This window comes from Magallana gigas, chromosome 6 (assembly GCF_963853765.1).
Source record: "Magallana gigas chromosome 6, xbMagGiga1.1, whole genome shotgun sequence".
In the NCBI taxonomy this organism is placed as follows: domain Eukaryota; kingdom Metazoa; phylum Mollusca; class Bivalvia; order Ostreida; family Ostreidae; genus Magallana; species Magallana gigas.
In genome coordinates this window covers 36,420,598-36,440,263 of record NC_088858.1, presented here as the reverse complement: position 1 = coordinate 36,440,263, position 19,666 = coordinate 36,420,598, and the positions used below count along the sequence as shown (strand labels likewise).

Sequence of the window (19,666 nt, the reverse complement as noted above, 5' to 3'; positions counted from 1 at the left end):
TCTAAGCAGGGCGAGGAATTCCTTTCCTGAGAATATCTATCTATCTTACACTTATTGGAACTGATGTGATATGGGTCTGGTTGATACATCATGTAAATATCATCAATATAAGGATTAGAAAACTAAGACACTGAACCACGGAGAGTGTTATATACGTCATTAAGAACTCTTAAGGTCCAACAGGTATAATAGTAAACATCATCCTGGTTCTTTTTTCACAGATAGCACAGTATTCACCATGAAGCTAGTGTTTGTGACCATTGTCTTATCTTTATTGTGTTCTCAGATTTGTGTTTCAAATGCTTCAAATGGAAGTAAATGTGAGTATACAAAACACATAGGGTATTAATGATATAGTTAAAGAAAGGCAAATTTTTTATGTATTAAATTTCAATTTTATATATATATATATATATATATATATATATATATATATATATATATATATATATATATATATATATATATATATATATATATTGTGAAGGATATGTTACAATATTACATTTAAAAAATGATATATAAGATAAAAATATTTTTAAAAAACCCAAAGTTTTCACTAAACAATATCCTACTCATGTCTAATCCGTACAAAATAAATTAGTTTTCCTTCAAAAATTCGTTTCAAAAATGTTTTAAGTTAGTTCACAAATATTGCCTCTTTAAACAATTTTTTTCCCTGGCATATATCAGTGTTTTTATATATATTTAATTTCTTTTTTTTGTCTTTTGTTTTTATTTTTGTTATTTTTTCTTCTTTTTTTTTTGGGGGGGGGGGGCGACATTATGATTGTTCCTTATTATTAACATATCTAGATATATCTACAACACTATAATTATTGATTTATGAAATGTCATTGAAAAAAATAATAATTTAGTAATAACATTATTTCTTATTTTTATTTTTAAATAACTCAAAGGCTTGGTTACAAACTGGGCAATATAAATGCCGAAAGTTTTCAATAAGGCCGTACATTGTCGTGGAAAGACAATATATATATTTTTGTTCTATTTAATTCTAAAATCAACAGTTCTGTGCCGGATAACCATGCTTCAGTGCTAAGGTGATATTCATGCAGCCGCTTTAGATACATTTTCGTAACATCAATATATATCAAATGATATATCACTGCCTAGAGTATATAATTACTTTTGAACTTTGTGTGTTTCATTCGACAGATAAGATAATAATCTTTGAGAGTAATACTACTTTCCTAATGAATATAAAATAAAACCCTGTAGAATTTTCTTAAAATCCTAAAGGATTTCAATTCAGATACATATAGATAGTTTTCCTGTAGCAAAAAGTTTATCCACAGGATTTTAAAATTTAAAAATCTCCTAATTGAAAAACCTACAGGAAATACTTTAATCCCAGCGTAAAAATATTATTATTTTAAATAGGTAAACATTTCACCTTGCCAGTGAGATATATTAATAGTAAAATTAATTATTAACTTTTTAGACAATGGTTTATCAAGGACATTTGATTTTTTTCTGAAATTGTACAATAAACGTGTGACAAAATACCACCCTCGCGCTGTCATAGTTAAACATGAAAATGTGAGAGACACTTTGGCGACATCGCTATAGGATAGAATAGGGATAACTAAGGCATATACAGGGAAAAAATGACACGATACACATAACTCTCTAAAACTATAATTAAATGTGCCCATTATATGTATATATATATATATATATATATATATATATATATATATATATATATATATATATATATATATATATATATATAGTAGCAACACAAATAAAGGAACAAAAACCAACAATTTATGAAATAACTATGAAGGCGGCATTTCATAAATAATGATTTAAATGAGTTGTTGAACTTTTTACTTCTGCGTTATTTACAGGGCCACCCCAGTAGTGTCTGCAGAGTGAAAAAAAAAACCCAAAAAACAAACAAAAACAAAAACAATAAACTGTTTAAAATTATCATTGTTATATAGTCTAAATTCAAATTTTAATTAATCACGTTGTCTTCAGTTTGAGGCAAAGTTAAACAAATAGAATTTAGTTTTATCGCCACTTCGGACAAACCTTTGTGAATATTTTTTTGTATATTTATAAAGCTACACAAGCACCCTGATATACGAGTATTTTTATATTAATTGGAGTTATTCATCAACAAACTGTGTGACCTCCTTAATTTAATTTAGAGATTTATTTAAGAAATTTTACACAGGCACCCTATAATATACATGTACGAGTACTTTTATATTAATTTGAGTTATTTGTCAAACTGTGTGACCTCCTAAATTTAATTTAGAGATTTATTCAAGAAATTGTATTGCTAGTGGATTCAAATATTCTACTGACAAATGTTTCTTAGAGGAAAAGTGTGGTCCATGTGCCTCTTGTATATCGTATGATATCCAAATAATATGAACCATTCAGTGTTTGAAAAAGGACTATACTGGAAATAGTGAAGGTAACAATATTGTTTTTATGTTTACAGTGTTTCCAGAGATAAAAATTTCATGGATAGAAGCTCTCACAGAGTTAATGCCTCGAGACAGCGCACAAAACAACTTCAGAAACAAACTTTTGCAGGTTTTGAATCGAATTTTAGAAAAACAACACAAGAGTTATGAACCAAAATGGAGAATAAGGCGTTTTAAGTAAATCAGCAATTTATATCAGCCATGTCTTAAGTATCCAATGACTTTTCTATGCTAAAAATTGTTCTAATATCATATTTGGTTTGTTTGTTTGTTTGTGTATTGGTATTTTTGAAGTACCTCTATAATGTTTTGAAGAAATTGAATAAATAATCTCAAAAACTTTTTTACGTGTCTGTTAATGTATTTCACTATGTTAAATAATGAATTTTGTACACAAGTTATTTGTGTTCTTCATTATAATTGCAACTACATATGTATATCTGCAACCTGAAAATTTTCCCAAGACATGTCTAGTAAGACAAGCGGGTCTTGGGACGAACATGAGGTCAGAAAAATCTTCAATATTCAATATCACCCGGAAGACTTCTCTGTTTAAGGTAATGGTATAAACAGAAAATGATTCAACGTTTTATGAAGGCTGAATTTTAGGCTACATTTACCTCCCTTGAAGATAGAGAGTTAAGGAGGCTGGATGGTCTACAAATTAACCATTAGATCCAGATCTACCTAAAAATTATAACATATGATATATGTTTAGCTATGAAGTATTATTTTTTAGTAAAGAAAATACATACATTTTACATTTTAAATCATAGTAATTTTCTAATTTTTTTTATATAGAGCTCTTCTTTTGAAGGAGATCAATACACTGTCAGTCTAAAAATGGTCACAGGCATTGATCTCTCTTAACATTCACATGAACAGTCAAATATAGAGACTGAAATTCTTTTTTTTTCTCTCTTTTTTTTTTAAAGTTTTTTTTTTATTGTTTATTGACATTTGTTGTCAAAACAATAGCAAAAGTACTTACAACATAATTTTTCAACATAGATGTATAGGATCTTTAAATATAAGTAGACATGCAAATTTTCATACAGAGTATTCGACATAAGTCTTATAAGTAAAAAAAAATATTTGAAAAAAACATCATAAAAAAAGATTGACAAAAAGGTAATGAAAAAAGGTTTCAGAATTGTTCAAACATACATGTATATTTCACTTTTAGTACAGCAAGATATTTGCCTATGCTAATATGAAGAGCCACAATCTACTTACTACAAGTCTCTAATGCCCCATGTTAGCAAAACCGCGACCACACCTGGTATGTGGACCTGTTGGCACCTATTTGTACAACAAAACAGATATAGAAAAGATATATAAATATATATAAAATAAAAATAAGTTATGTATCAATTCACCTATTATATGGATTATATTATATTATATATCCTTTAAAAGGATTGCAAAACTCTTTTGTGACAACGATTTGTAGACCTCAGAGAAAAAAAGTTAGTACATATTTTATATGATTACATATTTCTTGAGGTTTTTCCTCTTTGTTTTCAATTCTACAATACATTCTATACTTATATATCTTACAGGCAATCAAAGAAATCAAACTGTTAAGAAATAGTGTTTTCTCATTCTTTTCAAAATAAAAGCTTATTACTACTGTTTTCCATGATACATCAAAATTTAAACATTTTTGAACAGTGTCCCATATTTGACTTACATTCTTACATCTTAGAATGAGATGCTCGTTGTTTTCCTTTACATCTTTACAAAAGTCACACATATCATTTTCAACAATTTTCCATCTTTTCATCATTTCTCTATTACATAATAAATTGTTAATTAGTCTGTAATTAAAGTCAGATATTTTTTTGTCTTTAATGGCTAAGATTTTTTGTTTATAAATAGATTTCCATGATTCCTTGGAAATTTCAAAAACATTTTTATAGTAAAATTGATGTAATGGTGCTACAAATTGTTTTTGACGAAAAATGTCATAAATTAGCTTTGAATCAATATCAAAGATGTATACATGGTTTTTAAAACACAGTTCAAAAGACGTTTTTCCAAATACAATGTTTTCATATTGAATATCTGAAAAATCATATTTTTGAAAACATTTTGAAAAGATCGTTTTTATAATTACATAGTCACATAAGCAGTTTCTTTTACAGACAAGTTGGTCACTAAACCATTCTGCAGGTTTCAAATCATTTTCGTTTACAATATCATTTAAGTACTTAATACCACTTTTTAATCACTCTTTAAAAAATACTGGTTTGTTTTTGAACACAAAATTTTTATTACACCATAGCGGTTCTCTTAATAGTGCGTTTAGACTCATGTCTGATTTAAATATTTTACATTCGTTAAAAAAAGAAAAATATTTCTTTGTAAAACACGGGAAAATGTTGTATCATTTGATAATCATGTAAACATGTTACCTTGGTTTTACAGAGATACTCAAAATCAAAAAAACATTTCTTTACACAGACTGTTTATAAAAATTGATAAGGAACTGTTTTTTCTGGAAATGTGATTTATCCAGGACACTTTTATTGATTTAAGTTTCATCAGTATATCAACAATACCTATGCCTCCATCTTGAATTTTTCCTATCTGAGTATTTCTTTTGATCCTGTCTTTTTTTTTGAATTTTTTAAGAACTTTTAACATAAAATTTTATGTTAATACTTTTAACATAAAATTTTATGTTAAAAGTTCTTTAAAAAAGAGACTGAAATTCGTTAATTCATATTAAACCATCTGATCTTAATTAAGTGTAATTGTCTTGATCAGCAATATCGTATGTAATACTTATCAATTTTATCAAATTTATCAACATTTAAGTGGGAGATTTAGAAAGCTACTTTCGACATATCCGTCTATTCTGAATGCTTCTAATCTTATGTGCAACATGTACTGTATACATGTATACACCATGATTCAAACTAAAACATTTTTTGTCAAAGACAGAGAAAGATTATCAGACTTAACTCGATATGAGTTAAACCGGGTCGTTCAAAGAGAGATAACTCTCAATTGTTTACCAAGTAATCAGCTTTTGGTAGTCATCAGCTATTGTAACATCTATATTGTGCGCAAGGGGTAATGCGCAATAGTCAGCGCCCTTTTCCAAATTTTGCTGCACCAGAGAAGACGTAAATTTAACGATCTAGACAAATCCGTTTCTTTTTCATATCAGGTTGTATATTGTCTCTTAGGATTTACTTCGAATTATTTTAATCTTTTTATCGCTTAAGTGACTCTAGATCTTTTTTAATATTTTTACCTTATATTGTCACTCCTTAAGGATTGGCCATAATTTGCATTTCTTTTCAATATAAGTATTCATCATTAAATTCCTATATATTATTTATAATCCATTTATCATTATCAATATAATCCCGGGGGAGGGGTTGTTGTTGCCTATATACGCTACTAAAACGTTCTTAATTAATTAAAAACTCTTTCTTTGGCATCCTCTCATTACATTTATTGTTAACCAAACCAAAATATTGAGGGCTAGAAAGTCTAAGCGCAAGTCAACGTCTCCATATCCGACTTCGAGTCCAGCCACATCAAGACTAGTAAGGAATAGGACCTCTGGTACACCGTCTGTATTGCGATCTCAAAGAACATTCATCTGAACTGCCCCAAATGGAACCGTCTGCACTGGCTAAAAGCAACGCCTAGCCCCCGATTCAGCAAAACAACAATACATCTGCAGTTCCAGTGCCTGGTACAACATCAGGTATACTGTTTCAAGTGGAATTGATTTATCATATCCATTACCTCAACTCTATCCTCAACTATTGGTTATAATATGTCCCCCATTTTCTCTGTTAATCCTACACCCCTCATTAGTGTTTCACATTGCTTTGGCATCCATATGGCACAACCTATGAAAGAAAAAATCATGTAGGTAAAGGGTTATATTGACCTATCTAATATAATAAAGCCCGACCCATACCCAGACAAGACAGACCAACACAAATTCGCCATTCTGGATGGTCAGTTAGTTATGATACCTAAAACTAACCCAGATGAAAATCACATCTCTTGAAGCATGGACAGATGTATATATTCTTTTTGCTAGCAGCTATTTAACAAGACACCCAGCAGACATCCAAGACATTCTAAAATATATGCAAAAAACTAGTATTAGATTAGGGGAAGGTAGAAATCCTAATGCATGTTGGCTCGATTATGACAGCAGTTCTGTTTAAAAATACTGGCTAACTCAACCATATCATGGAACTTGATAGATGCAGAGCTGTGGTTCATCTACATGTCAAATCAACCCTTAACTCAACAAACTTAGCCAAATCTCAAATGTTATGACTACAATTTTAAGGGTTCGTGTAGAAGACATTGTCTTTATCAGCACCCTTGCTTATATTGTCACAAAAACCACTAACGAATACGTTACTGGGCGTTGCAGTAATCACAATTAATCAATATCAGGCAGAACCCCTCTAAAACATACCTGGTGGGAGAGCTTTTTGTCGTCGTTTTTATGATGCAAATATTTGGCATTAGGAAATCTCATTTTATGATTAAAGTAACTGACTCTGTTAGGGAAGACGCTAAGATATGGATTTAATTTTTGAAACAAGTGAAAAGCTGTCAATGTGACAGCAAAGCGGGTTATGTGAACTTATCTATTATCCATGTCAACCCTGAATTGATAAACTCTACCTATCGTATCCAGTTAAAGGAGTACCCTATATGCAATATTTTGCATGTAAGTTCAAAAGCTGATTTTTTTTCATAAATTATCAGAAATCAAAATCCTAGCAATATGCACACCTCTGATATATGTACAATTGATCCGCAAAAGAACAACTTCCTATTTTGAAAACTGTAGGAGGGGTTATCCGTACAATGAGGGTACACTATATGCAATATTTTACCACAAAATGATTTAGTTCAAAAGCCTGTATTTTTGCATAAATTATCAGAAATAAAGATCCTAGCAATATGCACTCTTCTAAAATATGTACAATTGATCTGCAAAAAAACAACTTCCTATCTTGAAAACTATAGGAGGCATATAAAAGGATGGTACTTTTTTGGCAGCCGCCCGCCCGCCATTTTCACCATTTTAATAACCGGATTTTTCCGTTGGAAAACCCGGTTGAATATGCAAACAAAAAAACCATTTCCTGAATTGGTCCAGCAATGATGCTCTTAACCTTTACACCGAAAGTTGTGGTTCCTGTGGCATAATGCATTTTTAACAACCAATGGACAGTAATTGAGTGACAGGACTCCTGGTCTTCTGAAGTTCTAAGAGACATTGCATTCCTGGAGCTATCACCAATGGTTGCGGAAATTTGGTTATGGCGGGATAATGTGGTAGCTAAAAAATTAACCATAAATACAGACAACATGGTCTTGGTTCACATTCTGAATTCCCTTAGAAATTAATCCCAGCGCGCAAAGAACCTACATGTACTTAGGCCTCTAGTGTTGGTATGCATAAAATGCGTCATTGCTTGTATGCATAAAATGGGTATTTTAATTCTATAGCTGATTTTATATCTCGATTTTAGTGGGAAAGGCACAGACTTTAAATCCAAATGCGGACAGTTGCCCTTCTCATATCTCATCAGAGTTATGGAACATTTTAGACTCTACGTAGACGTTCTTTTATCAGTTGCTAGAGTAAATAAAACCAGTTGACACTTATCAGTGAGGACTCGAGTTATTTAGATCATTTTGTAATAAGTTTTATTTGCCTCTATTTTGGTCACCACCAGTTCACCAGTTAATCATATTGCATACTGATCATCAAACTCCAAATCATTTTCAACTGCAAGATGTTACCTATTAAGTGGTATAAGTTATCAGCTTCAATTTCATGGTCACGTTGATTACACAAAATAATTTATCTAGATAGTGCAGTTGTTTTCCACTTTATCTTTATTGTGCAGTTTTGTTATGGAAATGGGTAAAATTTGCTCGCTGTAGCGGATGTCTTTTGACAAAAAAGATAGTTTAACCTGTTGCCTTCAGGCATGAGGCTGTATTTTACTTGAACCCCCGCCGCAGATCCTGTTTATTTCCAGTGTCTCTTGCCAATAATATGGGATTCCGTCATTTTGTCATTGTCATTGTTTTCTACGTCATATACTGTTGAAAAAGTCGACGTAGACCATTGTGTGCATGATCCATCGATTGACATTGAAGCTTTTATCATTTACACACATTGAATATGTATTAGGTTACACAAATCAATGCTACATACCCATTTTCATGATCATCGTCGGGGTAAACATCAATGAATTATTTCGAGTAAAAATTAATCATTGTCTCATTATTGCTCAATCATCTTTGTGTATCATTGAACCATTGTATAATTTCATAATGTTCAATTTATGATAAGAAATAAGTTAAGCCATAAAAAAAAATCTGCCAACACACTTGTTTGATATTTTCTGTTCTGTTGAGATAAATAACTCTAACAGAAATTACAGATCTTCTGTTTGCCAGAAATATTATAAAAAATGGTATATATCTGTACTAATTGATAAGAAAATCTAATTTAACACTTATCCAGTATGCATTTAGAAATATTTTCCTTTATATGATTAAAGGTTGAAAATGTTATAATAGTAACAAGAATTTTTTATGCAAAATGTAATCAAACCTTAAATTATATCTTAGCGGTGCATATAATCTTTCTGGAGAGGGAAAATATGACAATAACAAACCGTGAACCATCTGAACAATCCATAAAACGAAATACAAATTCAAAGCAGAGCAACACGGACCTCCAAATAGATAGAGGTAGGATCATGTGCCTAGGAGGAGTAAGCTTCCTCTGCTGACCGGTCACACCCGCCGTGCGCCCAATGTCATATCGGTAAAACCCTAAATCCATAAACATTCATGAAACCCAGTGACACATGATAGATAAAGACTTGCTTTTTTCCTTTTCAATGACTAAATTCGTTTTTTAGACAAAGATTATTGTCAAATTATTCTGATAAATTTATAAGGTTTTTGATAACTTTTTTAAAATAGGAAACCTTTTGTTCTGGACCATCTTAATTTACTGTTTAGTATGAAAAATTTAAGTTTATCTTCATGTGACTTTGCGGTCATCACAATGAATGATTTGCCGTTTTAAAACAAATCTTATGAAATCGCTTTCTCCTTCTTTAAAAATTAAGGTTGAATTGTCATAACTTTTATAATGCTTTTGTATCAACATGTAGTCATTCTTAAAGATCAGTTAGACAAGATACAAGAAAAATACCTTCCTAAAAAATAATAATAATCATCGAATAATTCAAAGCAACTCGAATGAAATTGAAATCGGATAAACGGATTATTCTAACATTGCCATGCATATAAAAATAGATATTTAATAACTGCTGGAAAAGCTGGAAACAAATTATAGACTTTTTAGTACTTAAAACACCGTTCCTGATAATTATGCCAGTGCTTAGGTGGCATTTTTGCATGTATTGAAAATTGCAATGCCACCATTGGTTTTAATATATCTCACCTGTCAGGTGAAATATTTCCTTTTAAAAATAAATGCATATGGAAAATAATTCTTTTTATAGGAAAAACAATAATCCTTTAGGGTATTGGGAATCTTTACCCGAATAAAAGAACTCCTATAGGAACTTCAATATTAACAAAACTCCCAACGGACTTGTAACTCTAATAGAAAATCGTAATTTCTTCTAGGAAAACCAGCAGTCAGAATCAAATTTCTGTAGGAAATCCTTTTTTAGATGATGTTTCTGCTTAAAACTCATCGGTAAAGTTTTTTGCGATTTTCTTCGTCTATGATTGGCCATTCAACATCTTACCTTACAACCAATTCAACTGAAACGGTGCATTACACCTGTCATTCATAAAAATCACCCCTCAATCTGCATCTACTGCCTTAAATATGCGACAGAAGACTAAAGGTGGACGGAATTAGACATTAATGATACAAATATTATAAAAAACATCGATTTTGAATTTCATTGACACACAAGTTACAATTAAGAAAAGGGATAATGTTAATTGTCTATTACAACTTTTGTTACACAAAGTTTATATAAACATGCTTTTAAATGTTTTATGAATGTTTATTTTAAAATATTGAAATAAACACACGGTGCAGGAAAATCTCATTTACATATATGTGACAACTTCTCTTCCCCGTTGTGAAATTTATTGCATTACTAAGGCAGTATATTCAGATTGATGGATAATTTTTATTAATGACAGGTGTAATGAATCGTTTCTTCGTTTTGGTTGAGGTTTTTATAAGCAAAGGTGTTGAAGCACCGATTGGAATACGGAGAGGATCGCAATAAAATTCAACCGATGATCTTGAGTTTTTAAGCAAAAATGTCAGCTGATGTAAGTGTTTGAAATAAATCCAAGTTGGCGGCGATGAGTGCCTTGTGTATTTATAGGCTTAAAGTATATATTTTTATTATGAGAACAATTCATAACGTGGCATATATCTTATATGTATTATTTATATTTACAGTGACAAATAGGCCCAATGGAATTCATTGATAACGCATGCCATAATATAATGGATATTTTTAAGTATATTATCTATTATATTATGACATGCGTTATCAATGAATTACATTGGGCCTATTTGTAACAACATCGCTTGTTGATGTTGTTATCGCTACAACAAAACACACAGCAAAGTCAGTGTAATCGTACACAGATGTGACATGAATCCGTATTCATATTAATCAGTTGGGCTGGTAAAGGTATTGTAATGCAATCTGTATCACTTAATGGAAAGTGCTTATTTAAAATATTCTTGATTTGGAATATTTCTTTATTGCTTTGGATTCTCCTGTGCATTTTTAGGAGTTTACTGAAATTAACAAGACCTATATTAGTTTAAAAAGTTATGTTGTTAGTAAAATGTTATGATTGATTTGAGTACATTTTATTCAGTTTAGTATTATTCTAGATATTCAATTTTAAACAGTATATTTATATTTTCAAGTAGGCCTTGAAATGTTAAAAAAATTAACCGAGTCAATCAGTAACTCAAATTACCACTCTTCATTTTATAATTATAAGAATTAACATAGTTTTACATGCTTAAATATACATATATTCTCAAAGAAATGTTCAAATATGGAAAATTTATTTTTCGAAATAAGCATGATGTACCAAGTGTCGCCGTTTACATTAAAATTATTTCACAATTTTATTTTAAACGTTGATTTAATTGGTATTTGAAGTTTTAATGAAAATGTTTTTGTGTTAAATAGTTTATTTTTAAGAATGACAATATTTTTCATAACAATGCAGTTGTAGTGTTCATCTTTTCCCAGTCGTAATCAGTGGGTCAGCATTTAGGTACTAGTAAGACTAAAACACCGCAATTTACATGTGTAGCAGGTCAGGTAACTAAAAGAAGCATTCATACATGAATACCATAAGCACTGAACAAATATACTGGGCTGAATTTCGAAGATTCAACTTAGACAGTCAATTTGCTTAGACTGTGGGAGGCAGAAAGCTCTAGAGTAGTCTTGGAGAATAATAACAAAAATTGTAGTTTGTCAGGACTTTTATATTTCCTGATTCTATGCACATAAACCCGATTTTTGTGACGTCTTTGTTTGAATAAGTCGTATCGAGTGGGAGGTTAATACATATGGTTTATCACAGTTTTTAGCAATGTGTATAAAACGCACCAAACGTAAAACATAAGACTATTGATCTACTCGGGTATAGTGTCGTCGGTATGACATCAAAAATAGGTTTAAAAAAATAGCTCTTAGAAAAAGGGCGGATTTATATTTTGTGAAATCCCAAAAGTATGAAGACGAATATGATTGAATTACGTTGTAAATGCTTAATAAAGTATTTTGATAATAATGTACTGTTATCTACAATAATATCGACAGGTGTCCCATTACAACTTAAGGAATGGCAATTCATTTCCCTCTTTACCTAAAAAGACTTACATGTACTTAAAATGGATTAACGGTCAAAATTTTCCGTCAGACTCTCGAAAAACGCTAGCCATGAAGGTGTTTAAGTGAAAATGAAAGCCTACATTTTAATCTAAATGTTCAAACAGTAAATTCAAGATACCAGTTAAAAAATTCGTCAGTGTTTTGAAAAAATTAAATTATTTGGAATAGTTCCCCTTTGAAATTCTTAAAAATTAGAGTAATTGCCCTTAGAATATTGACGTCACAATGTTTTGTCTGGAGCAGAACAAAATGGCAACGTCGAAATTTGCTCAAATCTCTGCAGAGGAAAGGGAGAAAATATTTAGAATTGAATAGCAACAAAACATATTAAATAAACATTGGTGAAGCAAAGATTTTTAGAGTAATTGAAGGGTGAGATTGAAAATTTTGAAGAATTTAAATGAGTTAAATTGGACGAGATGTTAGGGATCTTGTACATGGCTGTGCGTAGCTCATCGCTATTTTTGAATTAATATGTCGCTTGATAGTCCTCGGGAAAACAAAACACTTATTAGGTTAATTACTGACTCACTACGGAAATATATTGGGTTGATCAATCTCATAGAGATTCCGGTGAAATTATCATCTCATGATATTCAAAGAATGATTCCTTATTACTTATATTTATATAATTTTAAACCATCGTACGATTATATATTTAAATATAAATAAACAAACCCCGCTGGCGCCTCGATTTGGCGTCATTTGTATTATGGGTTATATAGTACAAAATCGATACGTAGTTATATCACAGGCAAAGACACTGGAATATGTAATATTATATATTGTAAATATATATATTTACATTTCCTATATTTTATCAATGATGCAAATAACATATGTTTGGTATGCATTATTATAAGAAATGAAAATAACTTTGAAATGTTAATAATCAAATAAAGCAGAACAGTTACAAATAATAAATTATAAAAATATAAGTAATGTCACAGATCCAATTACACACTCAAAACTCAGCGTAAATTGAGAGAAAATAACAACTTAAATACATTTAAATTTAGATCTGAAGTTTTTAAAACAAAATATATAATATCAAAAATCGTCAACAAACCCTTGCTAGAGGGGAAATCTGCTAAATGGCAGCCTCCCCCGGAGGGAAGACTATTTTATAGCCAGTGTTCTGATGGGTGGGGGTGTTAAAGCTGTTACACACCACCTGTCTATACATATGCACATACCATCAAAATTGTTAAATATAAAACGTTTTTGAAATTTACAATTACGTGTATTATGATTGGATTTTATAAAGTATAAATATACTTTGTAATCTTTTCATTACGTTCTTTTGTTTTTTGATATACATGTACTAGCATGGTTCACTTTATATATGTATATAAATTCATTTCCTGTTCCGGTGATAAAACGTGCAGTTATTGCAGTTATTTTTACACGAGTACAGTAGTCATGTTTTCCACGATTTATCAGCTAGGTATGTCCTGTGACAGGTGACCTTTCAAACACTTTTGTTGCACAGATAACAGTTAATAAATACATGACGTAGAGCAAGTAACCATCGACGGTAGAGAGAGAAAAGGCAATATATTTGGAATCGTGATAAATGTTAGTTATCGTTTATACATAATACTATTCTTACGATGGTAATATTAGGTATTTTTTTTAATTAAAAACCTTCGATTTTTGTGGACTGTTCCTTTCATGATGATTTGCGAGTGTAACACCATCGTATATAAACGAAGCCAGTGACACTTTACGTTTACAAGAAATTTTCTTCCCTCCCCCTCAACATGCGAAACCTTTCCAAGATTTTGTTATGCGTTCTCATGATCCAGGTGACCTTTTCGTTAAAGATACCGAGTAAGTATATAATCATCAGTTAAACTGTTGGCTTTCTTGAGGAAAAAAATTCAAGTTTGGAAAAAAACCGTTAGTTTAAGTATTCTTTTTTATCTGATATTTTTTTTATTGTTAGTAAAATTAATGTGTTTTTAATAGCAATTTTTACTGCTGCATAATGTTGAAAATGTCATATCACGTGGTTTATTGTGGAATTTTTAGAAGAATAATAATGCTTCTGTTGCTTGCTGAAAATAAAACATAAATTTTCGGACTTATTATGTTAAATAAGGAGTTTTATTTTGAAAAGAAACGTAAATTTAATTTCTAACGAATACCTTGTTCATTTTTATGCCCCTTTCGAAAAAGGGAGGGCATATTGCTTTGCTGCTGTCTGTCGGTGGGTCCACAGACAGTTTAATTTCCGTTCATTTTCTTCGCAGAGGATGAACATATGGGAATGAGATTTGGTATACAGGTTTATCATGTTATATCTATAATAAGCGGTTCACAAACATATCTTGTTTTTTTATTGAAACAAGTACAATTAAGTAAACATAGAGTAAACATAGAGTAAACATTGAATATAAACTTTTGTCTACCTAAAACACTAAATTGTGATATTAAGTGTTAGTCTTTTTTTTCTAATGATTTTTATCGTACAATGTAAAAGATCTTGGTATGCATGTAACTATAATATTATACTAGCATTAATCAAAGTACTGAAGTACTGACGGGAGTTGATTATTATTTATTTTAAAATCAACTTATCTTGCATTGCAATTAGTTTCTAGACTGTATTTGAATTACGCACTTTTTTATAACATGAATTTTAGACTTTTCCTACAAGAATTTCGAGAAACCCCATATGAATCAAGTTGTGTTATATTTAAAGATAGATTTCAAACTATGTATTATTAATCAAAGCAATTCTAAAAATTGTATGGATCCAAACACTGTTAATTGATATCGAATTCTAGTCTCGTTCAACCAGACCCTCGGCTGTCTCCGTTAATCTCCGACAAGCAAGAGAGCCTCTCTGCTTGTCGGAAATTTACGGAGACAGAGGCTTTATTAAACTCTGGCGTAGGAATATATGAGACTATAGAATTATTTTAATTGTTCGTATTATATAACATCTGACTATTTTCAAAGTGTTTATTGATAAGTTTCCTTGAATAACAATGCTTCAGCATACATTACATCGAACTTTTTTATTATTTTCAAGAACTTAGTCTTGTCAGCGGTGATGATTTGTGCTTAGGTTCAAATTTCGGTTTGCCAGAGTAATTGCATAGGAGAGTTGATTAAAATCAACTCCCAAAAAGTACTATTCATAGAAAGTGTGTCCGTTGTAATATAATTTTGCTTCAATGCTACCAAACATATCAATAAGTTGTATCTAAACTTATTTATAGTTTATAAATGTATTAATTAAGTCCGATATACATGTAAGATGGCTTATTGAGCTCATGTCCTTGTTTTAAAGGTATATTTGGCGTATTTTAACAAGAGTTTGAGCAGAGACATTAATGTTATATATGCCTCTGGTTTGAGTAAAAATATACATACTGCTTCTTATGATTCGACGTTTCACAAACTCTTGGCCCATAAAACATGTTCTGCCTAGTTATTTAAACTTTATTTGTTAACACATCTTTCTTGCTTATAACGCTTTTGAAGATAATTTTGTGAAAACAATAAATTCCAATAAATACCAAAAACACAAGTAAACATATATGAAGTATTTTCCCATTCATTTGCATTTGTGTTGAAATTGACATATCTCGTTCAAATAAACGATTAATACACTCAGCAAAAAAGATAATTTTGCTATGACTACCTTGTATCTGTACTTTATGTACTTTAATTGATATGAATAATTCAAGCCCAGTAATGCATTTATATTTTTAATCGAAAAAGGTGTGTGATTGAAATATGATTATTTTTAATCGAAAAAAATTTGTGTGATTGAAATATGATAGTAACACGTTTATATGAGAAAATCAGTGAAAGGTGAAAATTAAATCAAGGTACTCTGAGCTGAAAAAATTTCCTCAAGCCCTGGACGCCGCCATTTTGTTTTTTAAAAAGAAAGTTCGATCATTGATTGACTGGCACTTATCAATGTTTGTTGCCCCTAAATTCTGAAACAAACGTGCTAATGTTTCATTTAAAGGTAATTCAAATTAAAAGGTATTATAGTGGAAACCAGATAATTTTTTCAAAGTGCTTCAATCAAGAAACACTAAGTTCTACTTATGTCTTATCAAATTACCAGCTGGAAAATAAAAACATTAACCCAAAGAAACGTTTATCATTTATTTACTGAATAAGGTATTCAATTTTATTACCGCGATAGTCAACATTTATACTACTATATTAAAATAATACACTCGAAATTTTGGGCTTTAATACCGAGAAATCGGAAGAGTACTGTCTTTTGTTTTATATATTTTAAATATCATTAGTACTTGAAGATTACCAATTTGTTTTTATTTTTTCTCAGTTAAGCTTCACTAAAACAAATCAACGAAAATTACTTTTAAAAATCCGGAAATCATCGCATGCGCATTACATTTACGCTAAATCACGGGAGGCTCTTTAGAGTATGTTTCCACAACATCACATTTGCATGGATAAACTCAGAAACGATAATACAAATAGGTGTAAATTTTCATTGAAAATTTGATATACATTCAATTCATCAAAGAAAATACGAGAGCTCAGTGCATTTGATATGAAAAATCCCGAGAGTTCTGAATGTCATCACAGTGTGTGAATTTGAAGAGAGTAAAAAACTTTGGTGAAAAAGTGTTGAATTCTTCATTAATATGAATTAAATTTTTAGATGAAAGGTTTTTCGGGTAAATTTGTTATGAATACCTTGTATCGGTTCTTTAATTGATATCAATAATTCAACTCAAGTAACGCATGCATATTTTTAATCGAAAAGGTGTGTGATAAATATGATAGTAAAATAAGTGTATGTTAATAGCTCATAAAAATTGAAACCTTTATGATTTAAAAGCAAGTTGATTTAGGTAAAAGTTTAAACCGATTAAAACGATATTTCGATACAAGAATAAAAAAAACCAATAAATAAACCCGAACAAAATTTATGGTACCATTTTACAGATTTAATAATTTTGAAAGTTGAACTTACTGAAAACATGGCAAACCTTTTTCAATTTGTTTCTTGATTTTTGTTTGTTTGGAATGCTAACCAGCTAAACATTGACAGTTTGTAACAAAATCCAGTGATGGAATCGTATCAATGGTTTAAAAACTATGTGCTGATAAGTGTGAAAATATACCTGAAAAGATATTGTAGAAACTTTTTCAGATAGTGATTGGAATTTCTACACAAATCTGATGTGTGATAGGAAGTTCTGACAATAACAATCAATAGTCTTAGATGACAAAAAGTTAGGCAATGCTATCAATAATAGAGGTAACTTCCGAGGACTTTTATGTCAATACCAACATAAAGGACGCTTAAACTGTATAGTCTTTATTAATACAGAAACACACATTTATACCACTGTTTTTTCTCGTGCTAGAAATCAATCGTAAATGAGATTCAAACTTCTCAAAAATAAGATTTAATCTTTTCAATAGATGTCTGAATGATAAATTAAATCATAATTTGAATTGTATGTATCATTTTATTTTACAGGAAATGTTTTGGTGAGACAGGCACTACTAAGGCTCTTACTAGATGAGAGCAAATCAAGTGGAGGACAGTTGGAACAGATAATACCGAATTTACTCAAGTTGTATAACAGTTTGCAAAAATCAAAACAACGACCCCCGGATTCAACCCGTATGAAAATTATGCGTTTCTGACATGAAAAAGACGTTAATAGGATTTCATTCCGTTATACAAAACCGGTTATATTCTAAAAGCCATTACTTAGTAGAATTGATTTGGATAAAATAAATCAAAATCGGAATAGAAATCATTATATTTATGATTTAGATACTCAGATAAAATTGATGGCAGCTTGATTGTAAATGTTTTTTAATATTTTGCAGTCTATATAAAGGTTTAAACCATGCATTTCATTTTTCAGAACTGTATTAGCTATAGACACGAAATGAAAGTGCATTGAATAAAAATTAACCTCTTTCTCTCTGTCATATATTGGAGGGGATCAAGGGCATCTCTGGTCTTGTTTATTCTTCAGTGTTTCTGCCTTTCACACAAACTAGAATAGATGGCTATAACAAGAAGCCCAGAGGCCACATCGCTCACCTGTGCAACAATTGCCATAACTCTAATTAAATGAGGATGATAGTATCAAATTCAAAATATCTTGAGAATTAAGGGTCCTCCATTAACAAAAAGTTCTCTATACAAATCTGAACTTCTAAATTACTTATAATTATATATATATAAAGATATGGATTTCTAGCATGTGTTCGACTTGAAAACACAGAAAAGTTTTTATTTTTATTTCTATATAAAAAAAAAATAAGAGTCTCTGTAGTATTCGGACACGGAACCTGCAGATTGGTAGATTGAAGCTACAGAGATAGACAACACATTTTCGCGATATAAACTGTTTCAAAATGCGTTCAAATCGTATGTTGTGACGTACTGTCATAAAAAGGAGAAGATATGAGGTGTCGAGGATCCTGAAGTAGAAGCCATAAGGTGTTGAGGTTCCTAAAGTACTATACGTAGATCTTGCCCAAAAAGTTACAAAAAAAATTCGATTTTCATCCACATATTATTATTACATACTGTGGTACTAACCTACCACTGGGGACCATGATTTGAACAAACTTGAATCAAAACTACCTGAAGATACTTCTACACAAATTTGAGTTTTTCTTGCCTGAAAGTTTATGCGAAGAATATTTTTAATGATTTACTCTATATATTCCTATGTAAAAATTGATCCCCCATTGTTGCCCAAACCTACCCCGGGGACCATGATTTGAACAAATTTGAATCTACATGACCTAAAAATGCTTCCGCACAAATTTGAGTTTATCTACCCTAATATTTAAAATGAAGAAGACTTTTGAAGATATTCTCTATATATTCTTATGTGAAACGTGATCCCTACATCGTGGCCCAACCCTTCCCACCGGGACCATGTTTTTAACAAACTTAAATCTCTCCATCTGAGGATGCTTTCATACAAATTTGAGCGCAGCTGCATACTTAAATTGAAGGTTTAAAAATATGCAAGGAGATTATTGGTTTCCTTTTAACAACGTTTTGCTTTTTAAAAAGATTGAACATTTTGGTTGTAGCTTTGTTTCTTAAAACTTGTGATATATACTTTTTTCTAAAACGATCTGACGTCAATATGCCACCATAGACACACTTTTGATCAAGTTTCACTGGTGTTCGAGTTGAAATACCGATATGGTACATATTTATCTCAGAAAAGTGCGCAGCAAAACACAAATAGTAAAACA

The 19,666-nt window shown here is 30.5% G+C and overlaps 1 long non-coding RNA gene across 1 annotated transcript; it reads left to right on the top strand.

Moving 5' to 3' along the window:
* On the top strand, positions 1-2,810 carry LOC105327099 (uncharacterized). The gene is made up of 2 exons (XR_010714681.1): positions 1-320; positions 2,483-2,810. It is a non-coding gene; the product is annotated as an uncharacterized lncRNA (long non-coding RNA).
* Positions 2,811-19,666: the final 16,856 nt, after the last annotated feature.